The 7,245-nt window shown below is 41.5% G+C and overlaps 1 protein-coding gene across 1 annotated transcript in view; it reads right to left on the reverse strand.

The window, feature by feature from the left end:
- Positions 1-2,812, reverse strand: part of LOC124619227 (inorganic pyrophosphatase) — a 130,312-nt gene extending 127,500 nt beyond the window's left edge. Inside the window, exon 1 of the mRNA XM_047145476.1 lies at positions 2,762-2,812. The gene's annotated coding sequence lies outside the window, so the exon portion shown is untranslated. The remainder of the gene's footprint in view (positions 1-2,761) is intronic.
- Positions 2,813-7,245: the final 4,433 nt, after the last annotated feature.

Raw genomic sequence — 7,245 nt, forward strand, 5'->3', positions numbered from 1 at the left:
GATCGTTTGTGACAGCTACAATAAGAAAATGTGGGCTTTGTCTCACAGTGGAGCGCGTGACCTTTCCATTCGGTGGGACCACCTTGAACTTTTTGCACCTAACTGCTTTTAGCTCAAGCAGTAGCCGGCCGGAGTGGCCGTGCGGTTCTCGGCGCTATAGTGTGGAGCCGAGCGATCGCTACGGTCGCAGGTTCGAATCCTTCCCAAGTGCATGGATGTGTGTGACGTCCTTAGATTAGTTAGGTTTGATTAGTTGTAAGTTCTAGGCGACTGATGACCTCAGAAGTTAAGTCGCATAGTGCTCAGAGCCATTTGAACCTCAAGCAGTATAGTCTTGCTACAGACAGTATTGCCCGTGATACACTCACTGCATATCAGTGAGAAAATAAGAAGACTGAAATTTAAGTTTCTGGAAGCACTTTCACATTCACATACACGAATGTGCAGTGTGCTGTCGCTGTTAACTCTAACAACAAAATTCCCTTTCGACAGCAAGACGCGCTATCCCGAACCAATTCTGGTACTTTGAAAAGGACGTGCCCCATTTTCTTCCCCATTCATCTAGTCCATTCCGACCTTGTGGTCATCTCTTAGGACCTTGTTGTGTAGACATGATGTTAAACCCTAAACTTCAGTTAATTTCTACTGGAAATACTGAGACCAGCTTCACATTACATTTACCCCAGTGTAATTTATGGCGCTAAGGTTGGGTCACAGCTGAAGAATACAACGTTGTATAAAATAATGAACTTCACTGGTCATAACTTATGCTGAATTTTGTACAGAAAGGAGCAACTTCACGTAATGATAAACAGTGAAAACAATTTTAAAAGTAATTAGGAATGATTTTTGGCTGAGAATTCCGTTTTCTCCAAAGAGGAAATTCTATAGCACATCACACGCAGCACGGATTCTGCTAATGTTTCACTAACGGTACTTGTTATAGTGGCAACGTTTTCTGCAACTGCAAGTGTGTAATATGAGAGTCAATTGCAGCATGGTTACTAACTTTGTTGTCTCCATAGTGATGGAAGATGGGGGATACGTCGGCTGCTAAGAGTTCGCGGAAGAAAATAAATGCTTCCTTCTCGATTCACTAGACTATATGTATTGTTTTGCAGTTTAAATGCTGTTGAATGCCACAAGGCTTCGTATATCATTTGAGAGCATGTAACCAGTAGGAATACACATTACTGGCAGGCCCAACCAGAATTCTGGTGCATACATAGTTGATACATGGACAGATGAAAACTTTCCATCATCTCTCGATCACATTAGGTACGTTACAGATTTACTTCGATTCTAGTACCTCGTGAGTGAAAAGGAGCTTTGTTGCTTCTAAATAGATAGCATTTAAACTGAAAAACTGTACATTCAGTTGAATGTAGAAGCTGGATATATAAAGATAAAACAGGGAATAAAGATATTTATTTCCCTTCATGGAACTGCTGAATATTCGTAATATTTTTATCACAGAGACAGTACAGTAACTTAAAAAAAAAGTATTCAGTAAGCCTTGTGAGGAAAACTGATGTAACCCTTGTCAGGGTATAGTTAATCATATCACAAAAATTGCTATGCAATTTCGTAAAAATTCGAGATTGAAACAAAGAGGAGCATTTAACGTCAATTACCACGCAAATGCGAAATAACAGTGCTGAATTTGCGCTAAACCTTCTCACCTAGGCTTCACGTTTTTGCATTCTTTAGTGACTTTTACAAAGCGATTCACAGCTGATTTTGTTATAACACTGGATTCAAATAGTATTAAGAAAAATGCGTCGTTCCATTTAACAGTAATAATATTTTTTCAGTATCTCAATCAACAATAAGTTAAGAAAATAGAAATACAACAAACTTCTGTTGTCTGAACGTACTGTCTCTTGCTGAAAACAATGGTGCTATCTGTTGAAGCGTACACTGAATTTATTTCGCGGTTTTGTTGTTGCGAACGAAACGATTGTATATAAACTATCATTAATTACGACTTTTCGGCTGCTGCCAGCATCGGATCAGAACTCAGAACTCGTAAAACAAAGTTCAGTGTGAGTTGGGACAAAACTGAAGACACAAATCGTTAAAGAAATATTAAAATCTAATGGCTCTCGTTGACTGAGAAGCCGTAAAGTAATTACAAGATCGAACCGTTCACAGTATGGGGTTTATCAATCCGCATTGGTGCATATTGCAGTAGCAGTGAATGTCGAACTGCTTTGTTTAGTTTCCGTCTTCAATTTTGCAGCGAACCGCAGTGTCATTATTGCCAAGTGATTCCTCGAAACATCGGATAGTATTATGTCATATTACTCTTCTTCCCATGCCATGGCGAATGCTGTTAAAAACATTGTACCTCCCAAATCCTCCAAACATAATCAAAAATATACCTATTCCAAATATTTTCAAATTGACATTGTTTCAGTATGCCGTCAATATTACCAAAATTAACCATGTCCCAATATTCCATTACTGCACAAATGTAGTTCCGATAACGTGAAATGTCGGCGAATTACTAGGAATAGAACCGTTGCGTCTGACAGCCCATTCAATTGTTATGTGGCACAGATGGGTTTATCAAAAAATCATTTCAATTGAGTTTTAAAATTTTTTTGTTTCGAGACAGACTCACAAATCCTACAAGAGAAGAGCGACATATATAAATAGTCGGAATGTGGCAATACAGTCATCGAGAAAGCGTACTGCTTATTGCAAATCGAATGGCATCTTTAAAAACACACAATCACCCGTTCTTATGATTATGTACCTGCTACAGCTGTTGGCTCCGCGTGTTCACGTGGCTCTCTGCGAAGCCGACTGCAGCTGTGAGAGGGGAAGCATCTGTGGACCGTTCGCTCGGCACTCAGCCGATTTCTCTGGCCCCCCCTTCCTCTCCCAATACCCCACCCATTACGGCCACCTTCCGCATACCTCAGCTCTGGTTCCGAGCTAAACTTGTCGTCTCGCAAAGTATCAGAAATAAGTAACACTTGCTCACTACGCTTTCGTGGTTGCCACTGCGGTGTGTAAGCTGCATATAAAACTTCGGGGGTCTTCAGTATTAATGATTACAATATCAGTGAGCTACAGCTGGAATCGGTCAGAGGTCCAAGCGCTCATAGGAAGCACAGATGCTCAAATCGTTATAAGCTAAAGCCGGATAAAAGCTCAGCCGAAATTTCTGCGAAGAACCTAACGGTGTTCCGAAAGGATAGGCTAAACACAGTTGGGGTGGCGTGTTTGTTGCTGTTAGAAATAGTTTAACTTGTCGCGAAATTGAAGTTGATACTTCCTATGAGTTAGTATGGGCAGAGGTCATTGTTGGCAGCCGGAATAAAATAATAACTGGATCGTTTTACCGACCTCCCAATTCAGATGATACAGTTGTTGTTCAAAGAAAATTTGAGTTTGATTTTAAACACGTACGCAACACGTACGATAATAGTTCGTGGTGACTTTTACTTACCCTCGATGTTGTCGTTGTGGTCTTCAGTCCTGAGACTGGTTTGATGCAGCTCTCCATGCTGCTCTATCCTGTGCAAGCTTCTTCATCTCCCAGTACCTACTGCAACCTACATCCTTCTGAATCTGCTTAGTGTACTCATCTCTTGGTCTCCCTCTACGATTTTTACCCTCCACGCTGCCCTCCAATACTAAATTGGTGATCCTTTGATGCCTCAGAACATGTCCTACCAACCGATCCCTTCTTCTACTCAAGTTGTGCCACAAACTCCTCTTCTCCCCAATTCTATTCAATACCGCCTAATTAGTTATGTGATCTACCCATCTAATCTTCAGCATTCTTCTGTAGCACCACATTTCGAAAGCTTCTATTCTCTTCTTGTCCAAACTATTTATCGTCCATGTTTCACTTCCATACATCGCTACACTCCATACAAATACTTTCAGAAACGACTTCCTGACAAATCCATACTCGATGCAACTTATCCATTTCCCTTTTCAAATTTTCTAACCTACCTGCCCGATTAAGGGATCTGACATTCCACGCTCCGATCCGTACAACGCCAGTTTTCTTTCTCCTGATAACTGGCGAAAATACATGTTTAGTTCCGGAGGTACTCGTAAAATATCATCCGAAATTGTGCTAAACGCATCCTCTGAAAATTACTTCGAGCACCTTCGAGCAGTCAGTTCATGAGCCCACTCGATTAGTAAAGGTAGTGAAAATACACTTGACCTCTTAGCAACAAATAATCCTGAGTTAATAACGAGCATCAAAACCGATTCAGGGATTAGTGGACACAGCGTTGTCGCAGCGAGACTGAATACTGTAAACCCCAGATCCTCCAAAAATAAGCGAAAAATATAGCTATTCGAAGAAGCAGATGAAAATTCACTTGAAGCCTTCCTAAGAAACAATCTCCACTCATTTCAAATTAATAATATAAGTGTAGACCAGATGTGGCTTAAATTCAGAGAAATAGTATCGGCAGCAATTGAGAGATTTATACCAAATAAATTAACAAACGACGGAGCTGATCCTCCTTGGTACACAAAACAGGTTAGAGCACTGTTGCAGGAACAACGAAACAAACATGCCAAATTTAAACAGACGCCAAATCCCCAAGATTGGCGATTTTTTAGAGAAGCTCGAAATTTAGTGCGGACTTAAATGCGAGTATGTTACCGACAGGAAACAAACAATGCCTTCTCTGCGCGACAGCAATGGAAATACTATCGAAGACAGTGCTGCCAAAGCAGAGTTACTAAACACAGCCTTCCAAAATGGCTTCACAAAAGAAGACGAAGTAAATATTCCAGAATTCGAATCGAGAACAGCTGCCAACATGAGTAACGTAGAAGTAAATATCCTCGGAGTAGTGAAGCAACTTAAATCACTTAATAAAAGCAAGTCTTCTGGTCCAGACTGTATACCAATTAGGCTCCTTTCGGAGTATGCTGATGCATTAGCTACATACTTAACAATCATATACAACCGTTCGCTCTGCGAAAGATCCGTAACCGAAGACTGGAAAGTTGCAGAGGTTACACCAATATTCAAGAAAGGTAGTAGGAGTAATCCACTAAATTACAGGCCCACATCGTTAAAGCCGATATGCAGCAGGATTTTAGAACACATATTGTGTTCCAACATTATGAATTACCTCGAAGAAAATGGTCTGTTGACACACAGTCAACATAGGTTTACAAAACATCGTTCTTGTGAAACACAACTAGCTCTTTATTCGCATGAAGTGTTGAGTGCTATTCACAAGGGATTTCAGATCGATCCCGTATTTCTGGTTTTCCGCAAGGCTTTTGGCACTGTACCACACAAATGGCTCGAAGTGAAATTGCGTTCTTATGGAATATTGTCTCAGTTATGTGACTGGATTTGTGATTTCCTGTCAGAGAGCACACAGTTCGTAGTAATTGACGGAAAGTCATCGAGTAAAACAGAAGTGATTTCAGGCGTTCCCCAAGGTAGTGTTATAGGCCCCCTTGCTGTTCCTTATCTATAAAAACGATTTGGGAGACAATCCGAGCAGCCATCTTCGGTTGTTTGCAAATGACGCTGTCGTTTATCGACTAATAACGTCACCAGAAGATCACAACAAATTGGAAAAAGGTTTAGAAAAGATATCTGAATGGTGCAAAAATTGGCAGTTGACGAAAAGAGTGAGGTCATTCACATGAGTGCTAAAAGGAATTCGTTAAACTTCGGTTACACGATAAATCAGTCTAATCTAAGCCGTAAATTCAACCAAACACCTAGGTATTACAATTACGAACAACATAAGTTGGAAGGAACACATAGAAAATGTTGTACGGAAGGCTAACCAAAGACTGCGTTTTAATGTCAGGACACTTGGAAAATTTAACAGGTCTACTACATTAAGCTTGTCCGTCCTCCTTTAGAATACTGCTGCGTGGTGTGGGATCCTTACCAGACAGGTCTGACGGAGTACATCGAAAAAGTTCAAAGACAGGCAGCACGTTTTGTATTATCGCGAAATATGGGAGAGAGTGTCACAGAAATGATACAGGATTTGGGATGGACATTCTTAAAAGAAAGGCGTTTTTCGTTGCGACGGAATCTTCTCACGAAATTCCAACGACGAAATTTCTCCTCCGAATGCGAAAATATTTTGTTGACATAGACCTACATAGGGAGGAACGATCACCACGATAAAATAAGGGAAATCAGAGCTCGTACGGAAAGATATAGGTGTTCGTTCTTTTCGCGCGCTATACGAGATTGGAATAATAGAGAATTGTTAAGGTGGCTCGATGAACCCTCTGCCAGGCACTTAAATGTGATTTGATCCATGTAGATGTAAATGAACTCACACAAATATCTGGGTGTAACACTTTGCAGCGGTATGAAGCGAAACGATCACATCGTACATAACGCAGGCGGCAGACTTCAGTTCGTTGGTAGAGTGATGGGGGAAATGCAACCAGTCTAGAAAGGAGCTTGCTTATAAAACACTCGTGTGACCAAACCTATAGTGTTGCTAAGGTGTTTGGAACCCGTACAAAATAAGTACTGGGGATACTGAAGAATAGCAGCACGAACAGCCACAAGTTGATCTGATCTGTGGGAGTATGTCACGGAGACGCTGCAAGAACTGAACAGACTGAAGCTCGACAGCAGATGATGTGAGGCGGAAACAAGAAAGAAGAAGCACAGGTAACCCATGACCGGGCAGACCTCACATACTGATGGCAAGGATTGTCAAAGTACTACGATGGGTGGTTGTAAACAATCACATGAAGTCAGCGGAAGGAATCACTCGTGAGTTTCAAAGTGGTACCAGCAGTCCACATAGTACAATGACTGTGCGCAGGGAGTTAAAGGGGGACATTAATGATAATGGCCGAAAATTTCACTTTTCGATTTATTTTTATTTATTAGTAGAGTTCCCAAAGTTCCAATGATGAAATCGCGTCCGGGGTGCCTGAAAAATAATTAAATCTGTGACGCGGCGTTCCTGCCACGGCCAATTTTTGTAGGAAAACTTCAGTACTAGCTCGGTGGACGACAACTCCGTGGGTTACTTTCTAGCGAACTTGCGTGGGACGCATCAAGGAGAGAACGGGCTTTAGACTGAGGAAACTTGTCAGTGATATGAGGGGTTCAAATGGCTCTGAGCACTGTGGGACTTAACTGCTGGGGTCATCAGTCCCCTAGAACTTAGAACTACTTAAACCTAACTAACCTAAGGACATCACACACATCCATGCGCGAGGCAGGATTGGAACCTGCGACCCTAGCGGTCGCGCGGT

The sequence above is a fragment of the Schistocerca americana genome, chromosome 1 (genome assembly GCF_021461395.2).
Source record: "Schistocerca americana isolate TAMUIC-IGC-003095 chromosome 1, iqSchAmer2.1, whole genome shotgun sequence".
In the NCBI taxonomy this organism is placed as follows: domain Eukaryota; kingdom Metazoa; phylum Arthropoda; class Insecta; order Orthoptera; family Acrididae; genus Schistocerca; species Schistocerca americana.